The sequence below is a fragment of the Balaenoptera ricei genome, chromosome 11 (assembly GCF_028023285.1).
Source record: "Balaenoptera ricei isolate mBalRic1 chromosome 11, mBalRic1.hap2, whole genome shotgun sequence".
Classification (NCBI taxonomy): Eukaryota; Metazoa; Chordata; class Mammalia; order Artiodactyla; family Balaenopteridae; genus Balaenoptera; species Balaenoptera ricei.
Window position 1 is genome coordinate 55016612 of NC_082649.1, and position 26127 is coordinate 55042738.

The window sequence follows — 26127 nt, forward strand, 5'->3', positions numbered from 1 at the left end:
TGAATCAGTTATGTATATACATACAGCCCCTTTTTTTAGACTTTTTTCCCCATATAGGTTACAGAGTATTGAGTAGAGTTCCTTGTGCTGTACAGTAGGTCTTTATTAGTTATTTTATATATAGTAGTGTGTACATATCAATCCCAATCTCCCAATTTATCTCTCCTCTGTTTCCCCCCCAGTAATCATGATTGCTTTCTACATCTGTAACTCTATTTCTGTTTTGTAAATAAGTTCATTTGTACCGTTTTTTTAGATTCCACGTATAAGCGATATCATAAGATATTTGTCCTTCTCTATCTGACTTACTTCACTCAGTATGACAATCTCCGGGTCCATCCATGTTGCTGCAAGTGGCGTTATTTCATTCTTTTTTTATTCCATTGTATATATGTACCACATCTTCTTTATCCATTCATCTGTCGATGGACATTTAGGTTGATTCCATGTCCTGGCTATTGTAAATAGTGCTGCAATGAACATTGGGGGTGCGTGTGTCTTTTCTAACTATGGTTTTCTCCAGGTATATTTGGCTCTTATTTTAGTTATGAGCAACACTGTTTCATTCAGTCATTCATTCCTTCCTGCAAGCATGCATGCCTTCATCTACAGGAGCTGACCTTTCAGGCTTCGTCCTGGGTGCTGAGGCCACAGCACAGACCAGACCCAAGGGCTGTGGCTTCTAGCTCCTTATAGAACTCAGCACAGGTTGGGTCCAGGTGACCACTCTGAACAGAGTCTTTTCAGGTGTGTCTATTGCATGCCCATCAGGCAAGTTGTTGATCTGCTCTGAGCCTCAGTTTCCTCTTGTATAAAGTGGGAACAGTATCACCTACCTCACGAGATTATTGTGAGAATAAAGAAAACCAAGTGTGTACACGGTTGGCGCCATGCTTGGCTGTTATCATTGAGGATCGTAGCTTTGTCCTTGAGCGTGTGGTGTACTTGGGGCATGCAAATACCAGTAGCCCAGAGTGTGAGCGGCTGCAACTTCTGCTTGGCTTTCTGGCACGGGTACCCCAATAACCCGGGGAACTTAACAAATGCTCTTCACTAACGTGCCCTAGATTTATTTTGTGAGATGACAGTGTGACAAAGTGGTCAAAGGCGTGGGCTCTGGGGCTGGGGGTCTGACACTTTATTAGCTGCAGGACTTGAAGCAAATGACTTCGCCTCTGTGCTTCCCCAGATCCAAAATAGGCGCAGTAATGGCACTTTCTGCCTGAAGTTATTATGAGCTAGTGCATGAAAAGCTCTTAGAATGGTCTGTGACACATAGTAAGCACTCAAAATTATGAGCTATTATTATTATTATTGCCCTAGGCAACTTGTTAAATGTTCTCTGATGACAAATGTAAAGGTTTGTGTGAATCTACTAGAGAGTCTGGACCAGTGGTCTCAGGTCCCTGGACCCTGTTTCCTCTGAGGTTGACATGAGAGCTGCACCCCCTCCCCTACCTCCCCTGTCCTTGGAATGTACCTTCCACTCGCCATCCCCCAGTGGAGCCGGTTTCAAGGACACAGCCTTGAGAGAGTAAGGTGTTGGAACCATCTGGACAGTATATGTGACTGAACCCAGTTAAGGCCTCTGTATAAACTTGTAAGATTCTGGCAGGCGGGCGGGGAGATCCCCTTGACGTGTGGTGCCCAAGACCAGCCTCGTGTGCAAGTTCCCTGGCTTGTCACACCTGCCGCCTCCCCATCTGGAGTGGCTGCCTCTATCCTTGATCTTTCTCCGCCCTCCGTGTGTAGGGTTAGTTTGCGAACCAGCATGTGCTGGTGGGGAGGTGATGGTGGGTGATGAGGGGTGTGGGTGGAGTGATGCTGGGTCTTCGCTGGTAGTCTAGGGGGGGAATGATGATGAGTAGCTGGTGTTGACGGTGAAGCGATGAGTCGGCAGCAGTGGTGCTCAGGCACCAGGAGGACTCAGTGGTGAGGTGGGAGGACGGACCCTCCCCTCTGACTCCCTGGAGGCCCTCCATGCTGTGACTACAAAGCAGACCCGTGTTCAGGAACCAGGTTTGTCGCCGATTCCAGTGCAGTTCAGGTGCAGAGCTCGGCAGGACGCTGGGCAGTGCTCCCCAGGAGCCCAGGTGTTCCCCCAGCTGTGGCCAGGCTGGCATTCTGAGCAGCGAGGCCAGTGTGGCCTGTGGTCTAAGAACTTGTTTCATTCACTTTTGGACAGGCCTACGCTTTATTTTACAGTCTCACCTCATACTCAATTTTTTTTTTTCTCTGAGAAATCACAAGCACTTTAAAGATATTGTACCAATGTTTCTTATAACATCCCTTTGATGTTGGGGTCAGATAAAAGAACCCAGCTTTACGGGTGACAAAACTGAGATGATTCTCCAGGTCACATGTTTCTTAAACTATTGAGAGGTGGCATCTGGTTTACAACCCTTCCTGTGGCTGCAGAATTAATTTTTGTTGAAAAAAAAAAGAAAAGAGGCCATTTTGTTATATTTCAACTTCCCCTCAACAACGGCAAAAGAGACAAGAAAAACTCTCTTCTTTTTCAGAGAGTCAGCCTGGGCCCCTTCTCTCCAGTGTGTGTGTCTGTGACCCTATTTCCTTTCTGATGAGGTACTGGAGTATGGGGGCTGATACTGCAGGAGTGAGTGGGGAAATGGGAGCAGACAAGAAATTTTCTTTTTTAAAAAAAATGTATTGGAGTAGAGTTGATTTACAATGTTGCGTTAGTTTCAGGTGTACAGCAAAGTGATTCAGTTATATGTATATATACATATTCTTTTTCAGATTCTTTTCCATTATAGGTTATTACAAGATCTTGAGTAGAGTTCCCGGTGCTGTACAGTAGGTCCTTGTTGATTATCTATTTTATATATAGTAGTGTGTATCTGTTAATCCCAACCTCCTAATTTATCCCTCCCCCACTCCCTTTCCCCTTTGGTAACCATAGTTTGTTTTCTATACCTGTGAGTCTCTTTCTGTTTTGTATATAAGTTCATTTGTATCATTTTTTTTTAAAATATATATTTCACTTTTATTTATTTATTTATTTATTTATTTATTTTGGCTGTGTTGGGTCTTCGTTTCTGTGCGAGGGCTTTCTCTAGTTGAGGCAAGTGGGGGCCACTCTTCATCGCGGTGCGCGGGCCTCTTACTGTCGTGGCCTCTCTTGTTGCGGAGCACAGGCTCCAGACGCGCAGGCTCAGTAGTTGTGGCTCACGGGCTTAGTTGCTCCGCGGCATGTGGGATCTTCCCAGACCAGGGCTCGAACCTGTGTCTCCCGCATTGGCAGGCAGATTCTCAACCACTGCGCCACCAGGGAAGCCCTGTATCATTTTTTTTAGGTCCCACATATAAGCGATATCATATATTTGTCTCTCTCTGTCTGACTTAAGAAGTTTTTATTTTAAGCTTTGGTGAGTGAGTGGTGTTTGCACTACCCATGTCATCTAGGGAACCATTTTGGAGAGGGAGAAAAACCCCAACCAAACCTGTCATTTTTTTAAAAAAGTATTTGTTCCACATTCCATAAGGCTGAGCAAAATCACATTTTCCTTGGTGAAAGCAGATGCAGTTTCTCGCAGAGAGCCTTTGAAGATGGGCTGCTGCCGCCGTTCCTGGTGGTGTCCTGTCGTGCCAGGGCCAGGACAAATGCAGCTGGCCTCCACGTCGATGTGTTTTAACTGAAAAAGAAGTAGAAAGGTACACTTCAGGACATACTGATCTCTAAAAGGCTGCTTCCTAGAATTGCTGTTTGCTAGGCTGCCAGCAGCCCCTCTGACTCCTCTTTGCAGATGTTTTATGGACATCATTTAAACCTCAGGACTCTTCCTTTCTTCCCTCTGGTGAAGGAGCTTGGTGCTCTCAAGTCATTAACTTATGTTCCTGTTATTTGCCTGCTGTTGCAATCCTCTGCAATAACGTGGCATCGCACTGTCAGGGGAGGTTCAAGTCACAGAGGTGGCCTCGATGGGAGATCAGCAGTGATGGCAAATTTGCAAATTTAAGAACAGCGCACACGGCAAAAATGAGATGCAGTATGGGAAGTGCTGATGAAGACAGACTTCCTAATATTCCCGTCCTGTGGTTCCACGTGATATGTGGTCCGCGAAGGGGGAAGAGTTATGAACATTTTGGTGCTTGGGGTTGAGACTCTCGGGGGCCTAGCCATGCTGATTTGTGGTGTGGGGTCTTGGGGCATTTGTTCCACAGACACCCGAGGGACCTGCTCAGTGCAGAGGAAGAGGTGAACCCTGTCATGAGGGGATGAACAGGCTTTGGGGAGAGAGGTAGTGAGAGAGTGGAACTGAGGAGAGATGTTACAGCAGAGTGTTCCAGCAGCTAGAGGTATGCACACGGGATGTAGATGTCCGTGGGAGAGGAGCTTTGCTCTGCTGGATTGGAGCAGGTCAGAGAGGAAGAGATTGTCACTGACCACCTGCCAAGGGCACCAGGAATACACATGTAGTTGAACTTGGGTTTGTAACCTGCTACATGAAAAGAGAACATGCACCCCGCGGAACCATGGAGTGTCTGGGTAAGAGCGGTTCGGAGGGGCTTCATAGAGGTTTGGGCTTCTGTTTGCTGACTTGAGTACAAGGAAGTGGGGTCTCTTCTGGGTCAGTCTTGTTAGAAAGAGGGGCAATTTGGTGACTGGGCATCTTAATACCTTTAGTCTAGGAGGTGGGATGAATGGAGTGGGGATGGAGATGTCCTTGGAAAAGAAGCCATGGCAGCTCACGTCAGCCTCAGGGGGAGAGGTGTGGTCCTTCTCCTTGTTGCACAGTGTCTTTGTTTTCAATTTCTATTCAGGTATGATTCCCGAGTGGTATAATTTGTGTCTTGTTGGAGTTCTCGACTGGCGTTGATATTCTATGAAATAGTCAATTTCATCAGGGGAACATCACAGCCTAGCTGGTAGCACCTGGGCCAATGACTAGCTGCTTTTATTTTTCTCAAAATGCTTAGTCTGGGCACTGAAGGATGAGTAAGATTTTTCCAGGTCAAAAAGGGAAGGCATCTCCCGTGGAGAGAGGGTATAGCTGGAGGAGATTGAGGGAGGCGTGGAGTATCGCAAGAGGCTGAGGATGCTGTGAGCAGCTTGAGTGCCAGAAGTGAGGATGTGTGTGGGGGACAGGGGGAGAAAGGCCCTGGATTAGAGGGGGCCGGGTGGGGAGGGCTTTGCCCCTGGCTACGGAGCTTAGACTGTATCCTTTAGCCATCTTCATCGGAGTGCTCAATTCAGAGCAGCTGGTCAACAGATGTTTACTGACTTGGGATGGCCTTCATTTTTGCTGCATGTGCTTCTTTTCTTCACACCATGTATTTCCATCAAAGCCAAAAAGGAAGGCTACCCAAAGGAGGGATATCCTTCTAGGAGTCCAGATATGCTTCTCTTGCAGTAACGCTTGGACTACTATAGGAACCGAGCTGGAAGGCTTCCTCTGGCACGTTTGATCTGCTCCCCTCTTTCACAAAGGGGGATCTGAAGCCACACTTGGAAATGTACTGGCTTGAGATTCCACAGCAAATCATGAAAGGATGAGGACTTGACCTCACATCTCCAGCTGCCTTGTCTCTGCTCTTTCAAAACTTCCCTGAATTGATGCTTACATAACCCTAGTAAATCCTGGGGCTCCACATGGCTGGGGCACTGCAGAGACAACCCGCCCGCCACCCCTCCCCAATTCACAAAAATAAAATGAAGCAGCCAGAGGTAATTGAGAAGGAATTCCATTGTTACAGGACTCTGTTGAAGACCTTTAAGGGGATGTGATTCCTGAGCTCTAGTAACACTTCCAAAGCCCTTTCCTCCTCTCCCCTCTCAGCTTCTCCGGGTGGCCTCTGTGCCAACACCCACACGGCTCCCTAACCACAGACTGGGGCTGGATCTTCTCTTGCTCCTTCCTTCCTCTCGTCTACTTCTTTCATAAATGGATTGGCCTGGCCTCTCTGTCCATACCCCCTGTCCCATCCTCCTTTTTCTCAGTGCCCATCCCACCTTTATATCAGTCAGGGTTGTGTCTGGTTACATGTTACAGAAACCTCACTATGGTTGCTAAAACAAGTAAGAGGTTTCTTTTTCTCCCCCCAGAAAAGTCCATAGCAAGGTGCTCCACAGCTGGTCCAGCAGGTCCTTCTGCTTTTCTGCTCTGCCATTTAGGCTGTGTAGCTTTCTTCATTCTCACAGATGGCTGCTGCGTCTGTAGGCATCGTGTTTGCATTCCAGGCCAGAAGAGGGGAAATGGACAAAGGCAGAAGACATGTGCCTGATGAATAGTTTCTTTATTTAAAAAAAAATTTTTTTTTATTGAAGTATAGTTGGCGACAATGTTGCATTAGTTTCTGGTGTACAGTAAAGTTATTCATATATATATATGAATATATATATGAATATATATATTCTTTTCCAATATGGTTTATTACAGGCTATTGAATAAAGTTCCCTGTGCTATACAGTAGGACCTTGTTGTTTATGTATTTTATATATAGTAGTTGGTACCTGCTAGTTCCAAACTCCTATTTTATCCCTGCCCCACCCCCTTTCCCATTTGGTAACCCTAAGCTTGTTTTCTATGTCAGTGAGTCTGTTTCTGTTTTGTAAGTAAGTTCATTGTGTCATACTTCAGATTCTACCTGTGTTATCATATGATATCTGTCTTTCTCTGTCTGACTTACTTCACTTAGCATCGTAATCTCTAGGTCCATCCATGTTGCTGCAGATGACATTACTTCATTCTTTTTGATGGCTGAGTAGTATTCCATTGTATATATGTACCACATCTTCTTTGTCTCTTTATCTGAATGGTTTCTTTATATTGGGAAAACAATTACTTTCCCTGAAGCCTCATCCAGTAGATTGATACTTACATCCCACTGGCCAGAAATGACCACATGGCCATCACTAGCTGCAAGGGATCCTGGGGAAGTAAGTATAACTGTCACCTTGCAACCCTGGGAAAAAAAATCAGGGTCCTGTTAATAAAGACGGGAAGAAGAGATATATTGGGTAAGAAGTTGCCAATGTCTGGTATACTCATCCTCTAGATTTTGCATCACAAGAATTTTGAGGGCTGATTTGGTAAACACAGGGCTGTTGTCCATGTTGGGATGGGGGAGAGAAGCTGATGGAGCAAAGTTATCCACACGTGAATTAGTATTTGCTTAAATAAGCAAGATCTATTCTAGAACACATTGACCTTGTTTTCATTTTGTGACTTTTTAGCTTTTAAAAGTAAGTTAGAAATCTAAGTAGACATTTAGGATATATTGCCTATAGGAAACGAAATAGTTTTTTCTTAATGCATTCTACTCAATGTCAGGACTTTGCTCTGAGAAAATTCAATTCCAAGAAGACAAGTTTCCAAATGCATTCTACTTAGAAAGATTAGAGTTGTTTTTGTCTTATTATGCACTAGAATAAAATAATTACAGAGAACAAAAACACCAAGCTCTTGGTACTATAATTTCAATTCTCATTTTTGTCATTGTGTACACCGACATTTGATGTTATTACAGTAGGTGCATACCAATTGGTAGTGATCTGTTCTTTTCCATTTAACAGTATTTTATAGACAGGGTTTTATGGACTGACAGTTCATATGGTTATTTTTAGTGACAATGTAATATTCTGATATGCTATAGCTCACTTAGTCATTCCCCTTTGATCAGAGTTATTTGAAAAATATTTAACAACTGATACCTCATTAACATCGATTAGTCAGAAGAGATCAGGCTATAGAAACAGAGCATGTACTGAAGGCCCCTGCTGGACCTGGCATAAGCTCTTGTTGCTGGGTGTAGAGTGGTCAGGCGTCCATTTGTTGGTGGTGGCAAATTTGGTAGTGGATATTTACTAACTGATATGGAAGGACTGCAACAATTCAATAACCAGTTGTAAGCTAGCTTTTGCTATAGTAAGCCATTCCAAAACTTAGTGACTTAAAAAAAAAGCAGTATGCTTAGCTCATGATTCTGTGGGTCAGCAATTTGTGCTGGGGTTTGGGTGATTCTACTCGTCCTGACTAGGGTTAGTTGTATGCCTGTGGTTTGCTGCTGGTCAGTTAGACAGTCTGCTACTGGGTGCTGCAGGGTCACCTGGTGTGATGGAGATGACTTGACCGTACGTATTTCATCTTCCAGAAGGCTAGATGGAACTTTTCACATGGCTGGATGGAGTTCCAAGAAAAGCAAAAAACATGCAAGGACTCCTGAGGTCTGGGCTTGGAATGGGAACAGTGTGGCTTCTGCCACGCTTAATTGGCTAAAGCAAGTTCCAAGGTCAGCCTCAAGGACTCCACCTCTGTATGGAAGATGCTGTAAAATCACACTGAAAACAGGTATGGATACAGGGAAGAGCATAATTTGGGCCATTTTTGCAAAAACTACCATGCTGTTGTATACCAGAATGGCGGACTGAGTATCACTCTGTTAGAAATGAAGCATTTATAGTGTGCATTACTCTGGACATTACATATATCACTGCTATGAACATCACATTCTTCCTGATGATTTTACCATTCTTGGCATTAGAAAAATACTTACTAAGGGAGCAGGGTGGGAATCTTCACTCATTCTGGAGTCATTCATTCAGCGTCCCTCTGCACTAGGTGGGGGGAGGGCAGAAGCAGGGGGCACATTTGTCTGGAGTCCAGCAGGGAAGATACACAGTAGTGGACAGCACAATGTGGAATGTGGCTTCTGCTTTGGTAGTGATGTGTGTGGAGGGGTCTGGGGCATGTGCCTGTGGCCCAGAGGGAGAGATGTGGGTGGGGAATGTGTGTGTGTGTGTGTGTGTGTGTGTGTGTGTGTGTATCTTATGTAAGGCAAGGCAGCTCAGGGGTAGGTAATGACTGACTTTTTTTTTTACATTTTATTTATTGGCCACGCCGTAAAGCTTGTGGGATCTTAGTTCCCCAACCAGGGATTGAACCCGTGCCCCCTGCAGCAGAAGTGCCGACCGCCAGGGAATTCCGGGTAATGACTGACTTTAGATTTGAAAATGAGTTAGCCAGACAAGGAATGTGGTGAAGAGTGAATCCCAGTATGCACAAGGTATTTCATCCAGATAATGAATGAGGGTGCTCTGGGGCAGGGAGCCAGCCAGAGGGAGATTGCACTGAAAAGCAGGGCAAGGTCGAAGTGCTTTCAGCCTGCCTTTGACCTTTATCTTGGAGGCAGTGCAGCCACTGGTTTTATTGTGAAGATTCTCAGGATTAGAGCTGAAGAGGTGGCTTTGACCAGTGCAGGCTGTTTGATTCTCTGCAGTTGGGAGCAGGTTCTTGTCCTAGAAGCAGAGGAAGGATCACTTTTCTTTTCTGAACACACCTTGGTTCTCTGAGAAATCACACTAGGAGAAATAAACTTGGCCTCACGTCACATCTTCCATTAAGATAAGATCTAGATGGAGCAAATATTTAAGTATTAAAAAAATAAGGTCATAAAGTATTAGTAGAAAATATGAAAATAGTTTTAATCTCAAAATGGGCAAGACTTTCCCAGAAGTCATAGTAAAAGAGATTGATGTATTTGACTACATAAAGCAAAATAGAAATAAAAAACACCTGCACTGCAAAAAAAACACCACATACAAAGTAAAAAGACCAACAACAAATTAGGAAAAAATATTTGCAATGTGTGGCAGCCTTGTTATCTGGCTATTTAGTTTTCCTAACATTATTTTATTTTGTTGAAAAAAATCTTTTTCTTACTGATTCAAAATATCATCTTTATCATATGTTAAATGTTTATCTATTTATACACACATTTATTGATGGGTATCTTTGGGGGCTTTAAATTCTGTTCATCTATCTGTCCTTTCATGTGACAGCACCATGTTAACTTAATTACTGTAGTATTGTAATATATCTTAATATCTGGCAGTCCTCTCACATTGCTTTTATTTTATTTTTTTATTGAAGTATCGTTGATTTAGTGTTGTGTTAGTTTCAGGTGTGCAGCACAGTGATTCAGTTACACAGACATATATACATACACACACACATATATATACTTTTTCAGATTCTTTTCCATTATAGGTTATTACAAAATATTGGGTATAGTTCCCAGTGCTCTACAGCAGGTGCTTGTTGGTTATCTATTTTATATATAGTAGTGTATGTTAATCCCAAGCACCTAATTTATCCCTCCCCCCCTTTCCCCTTTGGTAACCATAAGTTCATTTTCTGTGTCTGTGGGTCTATTTCCATTTTCACATTGCTTGTTTTAAAAAAATAACCATTAAGACACACGATTCTACTTTTCTATAAAAGGCGTTGGTCGACCGGGAGCATACCCAGCGCCGCCTGGGCCTCACCTAGCCGCAGCTTTGCCCGGTGCCCTCCAAAGCCCCCACTAGCCCCGGCGCCAGGCCCACCCCGTGCGCTGTTTCGTGACCGGGGGCTTCGGCCGTGCGTTCTGAGCCGTCCTCGCGCCGAGCGAAGGGGGGCGGGGCAGTGATTCTGCGCAGAGTAAATGGGCCGACGAGGAGCACAGGTGTTTACACTCGACCCAGCTGCAGCCTCACTCTCAAAATCGGGTCCTCCCTTCAGTACGGTGAATACCACGGGGAGAATCTGCCACGCCCCAGGTTCCGCCCTCCTGGTCCGACACGGGCCCTACCCTGGAGGCTGCTGTGGGCGGAGGGTCCCCCCCTGGCGCCTGGGTGTCCCTGAAGGCTCCCGGCGTCCGTGGAGCTGGTCCCTGGTAAGTTGTTTCTTTTGGGCAGCACCTTGGTGACCCGGCCTTAAAAGACGCTCTTGTTCAGCTCCACGGCGGCTTGGGCCGAGCTCTTGGTGGCAAACTCTATGCAGGCATAGCCCTTGGGGTGTCGGGAGAGCTTGTCGCACAGGATGGCCACCTGGGGTATCTCCCCGCAGTGGTTGAAACAGGCCTCCAGCTCCTGGGCCGAGCCCCCGTAGCCCACATTGCCCATGTAGATGGGTCTGTGGTCGGCCTCCACCGTCTCCATGGGGGTGTCTGGCTCGGGGCTCAGCAGCTGCCCGGCCAGCAGGGCCCCGGCGTCTTCCTCTTACCCCTCTGGGCCCTGGGCCTGCTGCATGGCCCACAGCTCCAGATTCATGGCCTCCAGCTCCCGGTCCGGTACCGGGCACTCGGCCAGGTCCTCCCTCTCCAAGAGAGACGGCAGGAAGCCCGCGTCTTCCTCGTCTTCTTTCCCCGCTTCCCCTGTCTCCTCCTCCTCCCTGTCTCCAGCCCTGGGGCCCAGAGGAGTCTTCCCGGCCCGGCACCAGGCCCCCCGCCCTGGGCCTCGGGGTCTGGAAGCCCTCCGGGATCAGCCCCGCGTGGGGTGCGGGAAGCGAGCGCGGCTGAGGAAGGGCCACATGGCGGCCGGGGCAGGAGGGGAGATAGGCCAGGCCTCAGTGCTCGCCTCCACGCCCTCACATTGCTTTTATTTATTTTTTAATTTTTAAAGTTTTAAAAAAATTTATTTATTTTATTTATTTATTTTTGGCTGCGTTGGGTCTTCGTTGCTGTGCTTGGGTTTTCGCGAGCTGCCGCTGGGGCTACTCTTTGTTGCGGTGCGCGGGCTTCTCCTTGCGGTGGCTTCTTTTGTTGCGGAGCACGGGCTCTAGGCGCGCAGGCTTCAGTAGTTGTGGCTCGTGGGCTCTGGAGCGCAGGCTCAGTAGTTGTGTCTCACGGACTTAGTTACTCCGCGGCATGTGGGATCTTCCCGGACCAGGGCTCGAACCCTTGTTCCCTGAATTGGCAGGCGGATTCTTAACCACTGCACCACCACGGAAGCCCCTGCACATTGCTTTTAAAAGGAGACTTTTCTTAAAAAAGTTTGCTTGGGTTTTTTGTTTGTTTTGTTTTTTGCATATGAGGTATTTCCTATTTAAGAATATGGCACATCTTCCCATTAATGCAAGTCGTTTTTTGGTGTACATCCCTCAGGGGTAATTTAAATTTTCTTCACATCGATTTTGCACATCTTAGGTTATTTCTGTATATTTTATCCTTCTTGGTTACTATAAATGAGATATTTTCTTCCTTGATAACTCTAACTGGCTATTAAATTCTTTATATTAATTTTGTATCCATCCAGCCTACAAAATTTTTTTATTGTCTTGGACTTTTATTGGTTGATAATCATACCAACTACAAATAACTTTGCCTTCACTTTTAAATTTTTTTATACTTTATATTTCTGCTTATTGTTGATTGCTTTGATTAGTATTTCCAGAACCATTGTAAATAATAAGGGTGATAGTGGACGTTCTTATTTTGTTCCTGGCTTTAATGGGAGTGCTTCTTGTGTTTTCCCATTAAACTGGGAAGGCTGGTTTAAAAAATAGATATAGATATATAGCTATTACATTAGGTAAGCATCCATCATTAGTAACCTTCGGTATAGCCAATTCTTTGGGCTAGCCGAGTATCTGTGTGTGTACCTTTTCCCTATGTAGCACATCCCCACCCCCTAATGGGAACAGAGTCCCACTTGAGTCAGCTTCTGGGTGAACAGCCAGGATCTGTGGGTGGTGCTCAGTCCCGTCCATCAGATCAGGATAGTCTTCCCTTGATTTGTTTTTCAGAAATTGTCAGCTGGTCCTATCTTTATTTTATAAGAGATTAGGTTTTTTTCAGTCCACAGTATGAGAAGATCAAATTTAGAATCATAATTTATTTTGTTGAGTTGTTTTGTTTTTAAAAAAATAATATTCATTATTGAGGTTAATTGTGTCATGGAGGGAACAATATATGCTAGGAACCAAAATAATTAAAAATTTTAAACTTTTTACAAATATATAAAATATTCAACTCTTTATTGAAGAGGTTTGGCTCTGAATGTCACAGCACAAATCATACAGACTCACTAGGTGGAGATATCTGAGGACCAACAGAAAGCAGGCTGTTTCCTCAGAGCATCTCCCACCCATCCTCCCAAAAAGATAGTCTTCCCTTGATCTGGTGGTCTTTAAACTAAAAGGGAAATGATCTAATCACAGCATGGCCAATATGTAGTAACTCAGTGGACACAGGTTAATCACAACAGGAACTCCATGTTGAAAAGGGAAAATGGGAGATATGATAGACATTGGTCCATGGCAGAAATTACACTGGGCTATGACAAATATTCCCTATTCTGGCTGTAGAACACATTTCACTGGTTAGTCCATTTGGACCACCTCTTTCTTTCTTTTTTTTTTTTTTTTTGTGGAAACAGACTGGTGTACATTACAAACAGGTGTCACATCAGCCAACAGAGGGCAGAGGGTGGGGGGAGCTTCTGCCTCCCCAGAGTTCAAGTCCAAATGGCTTAGCTGCTCCTTGTACATCTTCTTCCAAAGTGCACTGTCTGGGGGGATCCTCAGGTGCCCAGGCTCAGAGCCAAGTCTGTGCAGTTTAAAAACCCATTTCATGGACTGCTAAGAGACCTGCGCTGGGTCCCTGGGATGACAGGGGTGCTGCGTATGATGGAAATTTCCAACTGGGCCTCCCCAAAGTCAGAGCTAGGTCTGAAGATGCTTCCACCCCTCTGCCCATCCACCAGGCCAATGTTTTCACTCTGGCAGGGCCCTCAATCCTTTTATGAAGGGATCAAAGATTCCCCTTTCCTTGGAAACCCAGGGTGCCTGTTTAGCCCAGACAAGTAAGAGCAGTAGAGATCCTACCAAAAGTGTGAAATCAATACCCAGGAAACTCATGTTAAAAATCTGTGACAATTAAGAAACATTTCCCCAAAAGGGATCTATGCCACAGATGTGCCTATAAAGATCAATACTGCTACAGAAACAGGTGGGGGTGGGGTGGTAAAGAAGGGAGGTGGAAGAGAAAACACACAGAAAAGAGAAAGATGACAGAAGATAGTCCAAATGACAAGAAACAAAGACAGGAAGTAGGTAGGGCAAGACAGTCAAAGGTGGGGTTAATACTGACCAGGTTTACAGTTCCTCTGGGAAACTGTGAGTGTTATCTATGTCTTGCCATACTGAGTCTAGGGCTGGTAGGGCCTGTGACAGATGAAAAAATAGGCTAACTAGGTCTTTCTGGTACTTTCAGTGATTAGTCTCTTTGAACAGACTGGCTTTACAATAAATTCCACTATACGCCAGGTACCGTGGACCACCTCTTTCTGCTCTCTGGGAAAAAGTCATTGTCCTCTGAAATCCCCAGCTCTGCCTGTGGGCAACTTTCTTCCTTGTTTGTTATTGTTCAAGGCCATAAATGTACTGACTTCCAGTCAACTTAGATTGCTAGCAACAGACAGAAAGTACCTCTCCTAGCAGAATTATGTCCTCTTCCATCCGTGTTTGTGACTGGCTGGCTTTGGACTGAGTTAATCTCTCTTGTAATGTTGGGTGGAAGGAAAGAAAAAGACAGCTAAAGTCCATCAAAATTTGGAATTTTCCCCAATGCTTCACCTTCATTGGAAGGTTGTCCGTCTTCCAAGGTACCATGAGTGATGGTTTAACCAATAGCTCTGTGTGGAATAACAAGTCATCATATGACCAGCTTGTGATGCCATATTTTATGTGAGATGTTAGTAATTGCTGGGTACCTCTTACTCAACAATGTTAAAATGTAAAAAATGGCCCGTGGCGATTGTAATGTGCCCTCAATTATAAGATGCAAATCAATTTCAGAAATGTTAAAATGGGCAAAAAATGTGCACCTTAGATATGATGAGATATCATGTCTGCACCTTTGCCATCGGCTGTCCCAGTGGCTCCACTTGGACAGCGTCTCATTTATGCTTTGCTATCTGAGGCTCCCCACCTGCAGGTACCAAATTCTGTTTAAATTAGAATGAACTGTTGTTGTTCTGTCATTTACAATGTTCCTTTTCCACTTGTGGTCCGAGGCAGCTGCTCCAGCTCCAGGAGTCATGACCACTTTTCCAGCAGCAGGAAGTAGAGAAGGGAATAAAAGGGACATTCTCTTTCCCTGTAAGTATACGTCCAGGAAGTTGCTCAGTCTATTTCTGCTTTATATCCCATTGTGTGGAACTTAGTTACATAGTCACACTTAGCTGGGAGAATGTAATTTTATTCTAGGTAGCCAAGTACCCAGCTAATATTCAGGTGTTTGATTACTGTAGAAAGAAAGGATGAAACCTGGGGAGAACTAACTGTTTCTAAACGTTTGTAAGATAATCTGTAAAAAAGTTCCTCTTGTTTTGTGGGCAGGGGGTGCCCATGCCATGTGGCTTATGGGATCTTAGTTCCCTGACCAGGGATTGAACATGGGCCCTTGTCAGCAGAAGCGTGGAGTCCTAACCACGGGACTGCCAGGGAATTCTCAAAAATTCCTCTTTTTATTAAGAATGAAATCATCCTAAGAATGTATGTAATTTCATTACATGCCTTTTAAGCATCTCTGGAGATGATTAATCCCGAGCCCCCGACTCAGTCTGGGTCCCTTGTCCTGTAGTGTAGGACACAGGCTGTCACTCTAAAGTCCGTAGCAGCTTCGCAGAGTAGAACCAAGCTTTTGTTTTTGTGATTCCTTGATTCAAATCTGGCCCCAGCAGCAGCATGCGGACCCCACCAGGGAGAAAAGGGATCGTGTTTGCTTTGCTCACCACTGGGAGTCTAGCATCTAACACAGAACCCCGCATATAGTGGGCGCTTGGTAAATTTCCAAAGAATACATGAGTGAATGAACAGTTCCCCTTTTGTGTGAGGTTTCTCAGGAAAACAGCGAATATCTCTCTGCTCCCTGCCATCCAGCCCACGGCTCCTTCCTGCGTGCAGTAGCTCTGACGAGGCAGTTAATAGGACAGGTGGGGGGCTTCTGGTGTGAAGGCTGCAGCTTCCAGACCCACCTCCCAGGGTCTGTGTGGACATGAGGAGCTTTGAATTAACGGTGGAGGGGAGCCCTGAGAGCTTTCGCAGACAATTCTGGGGAGAGTGCACAGAGCCGTCGGTGGGACCAGGCTGTGAGACCATTAGCCCTGGGGATGGGGCCTGCTGGAGAGCCCTGTCCAATTACCGGGAGTGCAGGTGGCAGGAAGGTGTGGCCAGGTTCACACGAGTCCCAGGCTGCTGGCGTGTCATCTAACGTGGCAGGCCCAGCGTGACCCTCCTGCCTTGTGGAGCAGAGCGATGCCAGTTAGCATTTTTTGACTCTGGCAGGACCAGCAAACCGGGCCGAGGCATCTTTTCTTGCCAACTCATTAAGGATTGGGCTGGGGCCGCAGGGAACCTGCAAACTCAGGCCTCTTAGCAGGAGAGAAGGCCTGAGGCATTTCCTCTCCCTTCTTTGTGGCTTTCCTCTTGCTCTCTTGGGGTGGGGGGCGCTCCAGGGGAGGCTGGAGGAAAGAGAGAGTGTGGGGTGGTAGGGAGAAGATGGCACAGAGGCTACCTCCCTGAAGTCTCGGTGTCTCCCTGCCTTTCTCAGAGACCCACAGGTCTGAGGGGCTGTGGACCTGCAGCTGCAGACCTCTTATGAATCCAGAATGTTCTCTTGCCAAGTTGGTTCAGTGTTACCAGCATTTACAGAACTTCTGCTGCGTACCAGGCCCTGTGTTGGGCTCCGGAGGTCCCGCAGTGTCCAGACATGTAAGCAGACATGGAAGCAGGTGCCCTCCATGTGAAGAGACATGGGAAGTGATAGAGGCATATCCTTGCCAGCAGGTATACCCAGGAGAAGATGCTTGGGCCGAGGCAGATATCCGGGAAGCTTCTAGGGGAGTAGGGGCTTGAGCAGGCTTCACGAGATGAATGATGCTTGGCCGATGGCCAGGGGTGTCCGAACAGAAAAGCCACAGGGGAGCCAAGCAGCATGGCGCACTTTGAGAACTACCGTCCCCTGTGCTGCTCCGGGTTAAAGTGTACTGCTCACTTACCAAGCACCGGGGAGGGGAAGGTTCTCAGTGTTTTCAATGCTCCGTCTCTTTTAGTCCTCACGGTATCCCTGAGAAGGAAGAACCATTGTCCCATCTCACAGTTCGGAGCCTGGGGCACGGTGAGGTTAAGTGACATAGCCAGGATTCATCATTAATTAGTAGTCAGTAAGGAGTGGACCAGGCTTGTTGGACCTTAAAGCCCATAGTGATGATAGTGATGACAGCAAGAATCTAACAATAGTAGTTAACACTCACTGCATACTCACTAAGCGCCAGATACTGTGCTAAGCATTATTTCACTTAATTCTCCACACATGCAAGTCTGTCCTGTTTCATCCCCACCTCACAGAAGAGGACGCTGGGGAATGGTTAAGGGATTGAAGCCCTTTACCAGTGGGTGAAGGTTTGCTCCCAGGCAGCCTTAACGTGAAGCCCGTGCTCCTAACCACTGCCCTTTTCCGGGTGTCTTTTCCTGGAAGGGCAGAGTGAGGGGAGGCGAGTCTGGAGAGGCAGGCTGTTAGGCCCCAGACCCTGGAGGGCCTTGTGTGCAGCGCACAGGCCCACAGGCCACGAGGCAGGGCAGTCGTGGAGTCGGGCTGCCCGCTGCAGGGCCCACGGCTGCAGTGGGGGCCTGCTTTGGAAGGGCGGCCCCAGGATCTCTTCCATGAGTCCAGCTGGGGTCCAGTGTCCTTGAGTTCCACTTTTCTCCTCTAACTAGACTGTCAAGATCTGCCGGGGTGCGGGCTGTGCCGCTTGCTTCGCCGTGGTCTCTTCAACCTTCAGCTGTTAGGGTCACATCAGGATCTAGTGATGGCATGACTGCAAGGGTGGAAGCAAGCAGCCTCACTGCTCAGGCTTCCCTGGGTTGCCTTGGTCCCGGCCACAGCAGCCTCTGTCCGTTGAGCCTCGTGCTTCCTGAGCTTGGCACCTTAGCTCACGAGCCTGCTCCTGCAGCCTCCCCATTTCAGTAACTGGCAGCACCAGTGTGATGGTTAATTTTATGTACCAACTTGACTGGGTCACAGGCTTCCCAGATGTTTGGTCAATCTTTATTCTGGATGTTTCTCCAAGGGTGTTTTTGGATGAGATTAACATTTTAATTGGTAGAGTAAAGCTGATTGCCCTCCGTAATGTGGGTGGGCCCCATCCAACCAGCTGAAGGCCTGAGTAGAACAAAAGGACGGACCCTTCCCTAAGTAAAAAAAATTCTCCAGCAGACTGCTTTGGGCTTTATCTGCACCGTTGGCTCTCCCGGGTCCCAAGCCTGCCCACCCACACTGCAGACCTGTACTGCAGCCCCCATAATTGCATGAGCCAATTCCTTAAAATAAATCTCTCTCTCTCTCTCTCTCTCTCTCTACATTCTATGAATTCTGTTTCTCTAGAGAAGCCTGACTAATACAATTGTCCTCCCAGCTGCTCAAGCAGAAACAGAGGCGTCATCCCCTCTCATTACCTACAGCACTGAATCAGTCACCAAGTCCTGTGGCTATCACTTCTCAAAGCGCTCCTGTGCCCGTCCACTTCTCATCACATCACTGACACCTCCTAGGCCAGGGCGGCGTCCCCTCCCCCTCGGTGGCAGCAGCACTCACTAATTGGTCTCTGAGTTAGTCCTCCCCTTCTCCACCCAATGTTCACACAGCAGCCAGAGTAGTTCTTACAAAGGCACATCTCACCCTGTCACTCAGCTGTTAAATCCCTTCAAAGGCGTCCCATGGATCTCAGTATAAGCTGTGATATCAGTTAGGTTTTGCTGCCTAACAAATGATGCCAAACATAGATACTAACAGGCATTTATGGCTTATGATTGGTAACTTGGTCTGGACTCGCCGGGGTGTTTCTTCTGGGCTTGTCTGGGCTGACTCCTGATTCTAGGGTCAGCTGGGAACTGGCTGGTCTAGGAGGGACTCAGCTTGGGTGGCTGGGCTTTGTTCCACATAATCTCTCATGCTTCAGCATCTGGGAAGTGTTCTAAGAGAAAGAGAGAGTAGAGGCTCAAGGCATCTAGAGGCCCAGGCTCAGAACTGGCATATCGCTTCCTCTGCATTCTTTTGGCTCAATCAAGAGAAAAGTCCAGGTCAGATTCAAGGGATGGGGAGGTGGATTCCACTTCTTGATGGGAGGAGCTGCAAAATCACATTGCAAAGGGGCTAGACCCTGGTAGGGGAATAACTGTAGCCACTTTTGCAACCCACCACAGCCCCAAACCCTTACCCTGGCCTATATAATTCTTTGTGATTTGGTCCCTGTCCTCTCCTTCTTGGCATTCCAGCTCCAAAGGCCTCCTTTCAGTCCCTTGAATCTGCCCAGCTCTTCCCACTCCCGAGACTACACTCGTGCTGATCCTTTTGCCTGAAATGCTGTTCCTTCATTCAGCTGGACAATTGGTCGTCAACTTTCAGGTCTCAGCTCACATGTTGCTTTTTTGGGAAATCTTTGTGGACTAATCTGGACTAAGTAGATCAGGTTCTCCAGTTATAAATTCACAGTGCACATCATTCTTTTCTCAGTAGCACTTACAACAGTTGGAATTAAATAATTATTATTTTGAATGTTTGTGTCATATCTGTTTTCTCCTAGACTGTAGACTCCATGGACTTTAATTAATTAACTCATCTATTTACCGAATGTTTATTGAATGCCGGTTCTGTGCTAGGCATTGTGCTAAGGTGCTGGGGATATGGGTGGTGATAAAAATAGACCCAATTCCTTTCTCAGGGAATTTGTAATCAGATGGGGACACCAACATTTAGAAGTAATTACCAAAGCAAAAGTAAAATTGCAGTGGAGGTAGTTCTACAAAGAAGGGTTACATGATGCCATGGGGCAATTTGACAGGTAGGAGGGCAGGGAAGGTTTTGCTGTGGGCTGAGATGTGGAAAGTAAGTGTCAATTAGGCAGAGGTGGAGGGTGGAGGGGGTGGAGTGAGACAGCTGTGACCCCATTTCTGGTGGGAGGGAGAATGTGGGGTACAAAGGACTGACAAGGGAGGCTGGAGGGCAGAGACAGAGGGCTGGACACTGTTACAGCACAAGCCTGGGGAGTTAGGCTGGGTGTTCTCTGCTGGGTTGGGGGATGCCATGAACTTGGCTTTGAACATGATGAGTTTAGGGTAACTTGGAGATATTCAAAGGTTTCTCTTGAGCAGGCAGTTTTACAGGTTTGGAGTTCAGAGGAGGGGTCTGAGCTGAAGATATATGTGGGGTGGTCATAACTAAAGCTGCAGTCATACATAAGACCCTCTATGGGGTGGCATATGAAGGGCGGCAGCTCTTCGTTTTTTGTGTGCCTTGGATAACTTTGGTAGTCTGGGAATGCCTATGATTTTAAATGTGTGAGATAAAATGTATAAGATAACAATGGAAACCAATTATGTTGAAATACAGTTATCAAAATACTAAAAATAAATTTGTGATATAGAAGTATAGATGCTTCTTTATTAACTCATTAAATAACAATACCCAGTGGCAGTTCTAATAATTACTATAATTGTAAAGTAGTGATGAATACAGATTTCGAGAAGTCTGCTACAGCTGTTGTGTGGGATGAAGATCCCTGGAATTTTTCTTGGGGACGAGGTGACAGGTCCTGCTAATACTGCTGTGGTTTGTTGTTTGCATTCATAATTGAAGGAATTGCTAAATGTCAGTAAGAGGAAAGTGAAAATGAAGATGCAGTTTTTTTCACATCCAAGTTCACTGACCCCCTAGGGGCCTGGGGACCCCAGGTTAAGACCCTTGGTCTAAATCAAGAGGAAGAGAGTGCTTAGGATGCTAGGATAGGGTCTTGGGCCAAGCAGAGGAGGATAGGCTGAGAAGGGCTGGAAGAGAGGCCTGGCAGGTAGGTGGGAAAATGAGTTTTGTCTGTAAAATTCATGGAAAACCAGTGATCCATGAAGGGGGTGGTCAGTTATGTCAAATGCTGAAAGTTCCATGACATAAAGACTGATAAATGTCTGTTGGATTTGGTGGCTTTGCAGGGAATAGTTGTCTTGCTTATTGCTTAATTCCTGGTGCATTTCAGGGCTCATGGTAGGCATTTAGTATTTGTTGAAGGAGAGGATGAGTTGCTGTCTCTCCTCATCAGGTCCTGTGGGAACTTGTCTGCCTGGTGGAACAGTCAGTGGAGCCTGCAGACACTTCCTGAAATCGATTTCCTGACCAAGGGTACTGTCTACAGGGATCAATGAACCCCCAGAGTTTTGGAGGCTCTCATCTGTGAGCCACACCCTTGGGATGGAAGGTAAAGTGGCCCCTCCCCATCTAGGATGGTTGGGTTTCAGGCCCTGGCCCTCAGGATGGCGCTCACTCTGCCCTGCCCACAGCTGCCAGGTTCTCCCATCGAGTTACTGATACTCAGAGCTGGATGTCTCCCAGTGGAGGTGACTTCCTCTGAGGACTCACCTTCGTCTCTGCGTTCTCTGCTAGTGCCTGGTGGCCGCGGGGTGAACCCCTGTTTTTGAGAGGTGCTCTGTGTGTGCTGGGAGGTCTGGATTATCACTGCAGATCTCAAGCCATTTGTCCAGTCTCCCCACTTGATGGCATCTTCCTGTGAAGTGGGTCACTTCTGCTCCAGTGCTATGAGGTGAGGGAACCTCACTGAGTCGTGCAGGGTCACCGTAAGTGAAGTGGCCGTTAAGAGTTTCTGTCAGGAAGGTTTTGCGTGTAGATCTGAACTGTTTAAAACAGAGGAACAGCCTAAGATGGTGGCTGGGCCAGTGGAGGCAAGAACTTGGCAATGAGAATAACACAGCTTGGGATTTGGTAAGGATTTAACACTCATTCAGTTCAGGGGTTTCAAGCTGTGCTCCAGCGATCCCAAAGGGCTCCAGGATGGGGATAAGAGAGGCCCACCAGGTGGGACTCAGGACCTGCACGACCCACTGGAGCATCTCCCTTATATACTGGAACATCTCTTTTATGCACTGAGCACCTCTACAATCTCATTGGTCTCAAGAAAGAATTCTGCTGCTCAAAATTTTGAAAATCACTGATTTAGTCCAACTCCCTTATTTGATACAAAAGGTGACTTAAGCCCAAAGAGATAGAAAGCTGAGCCCAAGGTCATGTAGATAGTTGGCAGCAGAACTAGAACTGGAACTCAGGTCACACAGATAGTCTTTTTTTTTTTTTTTTAACATCTTTATTGGAGTATAATTGCTTTACAATGGTGTGTTAGTTTCTGCTGTGTAACAGAGTGAATCAGCTATACATATACATACATCCCCATATCTCCTCCCTCTTGCATCTCCCTCCCTCCCACCCTCCCTATCCCACCCCTCTAAGTGGTCACAAAGCACTGAGCTGATCTCCCTGTGCTAAGTGTCCATCGGTAGATGAATGGATAAAGAAGATGTGGCACATACATACAGATAGTCTTTTTTGTGGTTTGATTACATAAATACTTATGAAGTCATACGTATTACCATTTGTGTATGTAGACACCATGCTTATACATGGATCATGCTTCGTTTCTCCTAATTGCACGCCCCCATGGTGAGTTTGTTTGCTCTGAAAGGTGTTTGGGGAAGGGTGCTTAGGAGTCTTAAAATCTGGAAGCTCTTTTTGACTTTTCTGGCTGAAGAAGCACAAGGTAAATTGAGCAGATCTATGAAGATGTCGAGTGTTTTCTACATACAGAGAAAAGAACCCCCAAAGAAAATGGTCCAACGGGGTTAATAAAGGTCCAGCATTCCTTGGAGACCTGGGAAATTAATCTGACAGCTAAAACCTCAGAGGGGTTAATGGAAATTGTGAAGCAACAGCTCTGCATATTGAAAAGTCTAAAAGTAGCTCCGGAGCCACCTCCTGAACCTGGGATAGCCTCCATACTAACTTCAGCCGCTTTGTGCCAGGCTGGCCCAACCTGGGTTTCTTCGAGCTACATCCAGAAAACTCCTGCAGTGCCCTCAGCCATGAGCAAAAGAGTGGGGGGAGCTAGATGGAATGTGCCTGGTTATGAATTATGTGCCATATCCCTTCCCACAGCAAGGGGGCTGTGCCTGTGTGTGTGTGTGTGTGTGTGTGTGTGTGTGTGTGTGTGAGTGTGTGAGAGAGAGAGAGAGAGAGAATGTTTCAATGTGTATGGTATCTTAGTTGGACTAGAGCATACAGGTGTCCTGAGCCTTAGAACCCTATTTTTTTTAATCTTCATGAGCCTAGGGCTTGTCTCGTTCAAGCCCCTTATTTTTCACACCAGGACCCTCTGGACCAGAGAGGGCTTATGGAGTTGGCCCCCTTCCTCTGTGCTTCTGTAGATTCCTGTCCTGCTCCATCAAAGTCCATCTCAGCTGGTACCTGTCTGTCTCCCACGAGTCTTGATAGTGGGTACTCTGTCTCATTCAACTTTGATGCCCAGTGCCTGGCGGAGGGTCTTGGCACATTGGAGGTGTTCAGGAAGTTTTTGTTTTTGTTTTTAATTAATTAATTTTTGGCCGCATTGGGTCTTCGTTGCTGCGCGCGGGCTTTCTCTACTTGTGGCAAGGGGGGCTACTCTTCGTTTTGGTGCGCGGGCTTCTCATTGCTGTGGCTTCTATTGTTGCGGAGCACAGGCTGTAGGTGTGCGGGCTTCAGTAGTTGTGGCTCGCGGGCTCTAGAGCGCAGACTCAGTAGTTGTGGTGCACGGGCTTAGTTGCTCTGTGGCGTGTGGGATCTTCCCGGAGCAGGGCTCCAACCTGTGTCCCCTGCATTGGCAGGCGGATTCTTAACCACTGCGCCACCAGGGAAGTCCCAGGAAATTTTTGTTGATGGATTGATTGACTGAATGAGTGAATGACTGAATGAGTGAATGAATGAATGAATGAGTGAGATTTCTTAGGAGAAATCTTCTAAGAGTCAGATTTTCTATAAGGAAAGGCAGGAGGTCATGGGAAAATTTTTTGAGCTGAAGCCAAGCACTGCTTCCTTTTTACAAATTAAGAAACAATAATGGGGACTTCCCTGGTGGTCCAGTGGTTAAGACTTCACCTTCCAATGCAGGGGGGGTTTGATCCCTGGTCGGAGAGCTAAGATCCCACATGCCTAGTGGCCAAAAAACCGAAAAACATAAAACAGAAGCAATATTGTAACAAAGTCAATAAAGACTTTAAAAATGGTCCACATCAAAAAAACTTAAAAAAAAAGAAACAATAATCCCTTTCATTTCTATAACATTTATGATTTCAAAAAATGTTCATTGATCCTCCTGGTAACTTGCGAGAAAGACTGGGAGGTGTTTGTTACCCATACTGTATGGATGAGGAAGCTGAGGCCCTGGGAGAATCAGCGCTTCCTCAGAGCCACACAGTTGCTGAGAGGCCAGGGTTAAGTCCTCTAGGCATCAGCCAGAGCCTTATTCTAGAAGCAGGTGTCCTGTTGGATTGTCTTAAAAAGCCTTGCAGGAAATCTCTGAGTGAGAGAAATCATGGCCAGACATTTGGTGAAAGAAAACCAGAGTCAGCATCTGTTTAGTGCTTTCCAGACCCTTTGATGTGCTTTCTCACAAATCATCTTGTTGGTCCCCTCTGCACCCCTGAGATGTGTCACTCACATTGTGTAGACAAGGCAACAGGATCAAAGCCATTGATCTGCTCCTGTCCGCTCACGGATAAATGATGGCGTTGGAGCTGGGCCCAGGTCCTCAGTCACCCGAGCCCCAGCTCCAGCAACTGTAGGCCAGGCATCAGCCCAGAGATTGACAGGGCAGGTTTGAGAGCTAGAAGATCTCATAATCTAAGGAACCTGGGTCCCATGCACAAGGTGGTGGGCACTCCTGGGTTAAAGGCTGTGGTGCTGGGAGACTGGTGGGCAGGTTTAGAACCAGAGGAGAGAGGGAAGTTGAGAGAGGAAAAATCCTGCAGAAGATGGAAAAGCGAGCAAAACCAGAGAGACAGGAAAGAAATCAGGGATTATACCAGCAGGACATGGGTGGGAAAGAATGATGTAAGCTAAACACATGTAGACAAACAGAACATAGAGTTCTCCCTCTGAAATGCCTTTCAGTGGCAAAATGTAAAGAGATGTTATTTTTGTATTTGTGACATTTTAGGCTTCAGCTACTTGTAATTGAAAATGAAAAGAGAAAATCCCAAAGCAGCCTAATTTATTCGTTACCGCGTTAAGGAAAACGACAGAGGAAGGACACGGCACTTAGCTGCTAGTTGCCATTCTTTGACAACCCACCAAGACCATCCTCAGCTTATTTCAAATAGGCATGTTCTTAACTCCTCATTTCTATCACTGACATCACTGCTGAGGGAAAGGTGGTGAGAAAAGACCACAGAAACACATCAGGAACCATGAATCACAGCAAGGTGAAGAAAATTAACAGTGTCACAGAGAGGCGGCCCTGGACAGAATGTACAGCCCCTTCAGAACCAGGGATGGGGGCCCTGGTGGGGCTTCCTGGCCTTTGAGTCCCCTCTGTTCCCCAGACGGCAAGCAGAGCTCCCTCCAGGCCTCAGCCCTGCAATCTGCTTCTTTGCTTTGTTTGAGGTTTTGACTGATCTTGGATGTAATTTTGTCTTCTAGGATTTCCGATAAATCTCCGAGCAGGAAATAATATGATTTTTTTCCTTTCTCCTCCGTGAAAAGAGGGCAGGACCTTACAATAAGTTTCTTTGTGAAAGAGGATGGATTGAGATGTTTGGAGGGTAGGAAGGAATTAAAGGAGGATTGTAAATAAAAGGAGCTTGGTAGTGCCTGACGAGTGAATCCCAAACTATCGTGAATAGCTGCTACGGTCAAGTTCCCGTCCCCCAAAGCCTAACCATGCATTTCAACTGCATCCCTACCGCCTCCTCCTCCACCAAGAAATATTCCCAAACCTTCACGTGAATGGGTTCAAACCCAAACTGGAACTTATATGCTGTCTAATGCTATTGGATTTGTCAAATATATAATTTTCAAAATGCTAAAAATGCCACTCAAACAAATATAGAATGAAAATGTGTCAAAGATTTGTTGAACTCATTAATTATTGAGGGAACCGAAGGATGTTAAGGATGTTCCCAAGAGAGGTTGGTGACCTTGAGGTCTAACTCTTCCCGGGCAAGGGCCCTCCTTGGCTCTACGAGGCCCCGGAGTGTGGCTGTAGCTTTTGTCTTTTGCTGTCTTGACCCCTGAGGAGGGGACAGCTGGATGAGACAGCATCCCCCCATCTCCAGGGTGCAGAGAGCTGCCGGCACCCAGCTATTCCGTTGTTAGATTTTAAAAGGAGCCCTCGCTTCCCCTCATAGCTCTGTGTTGTCATGTACAGGATGTAACAGATTCTTCCAAGAGGCAGATTAGGTTGTTCTCTTTGGAAGCTGAGTTGAATGGCATTGATTTTTAGGTGGCAGCTCTTTCTCAGGCAGGTTTAAGATA

At 46.5% G+C, this 26127-nt stretch overlaps 1 pseudogene; it reads right to left on the minus strand.

The window, feature by feature from the left end:
* Positions 1-10519: 10519 nt before the first annotated feature.
* Positions 10520-11314, minus strand: LOC132374080 (embryonic polyadenylate-binding protein 2-like; annotated as a pseudogene).
* Between the last annotated feature and the right edge of the window lie 14813 nt (positions 11315-26127).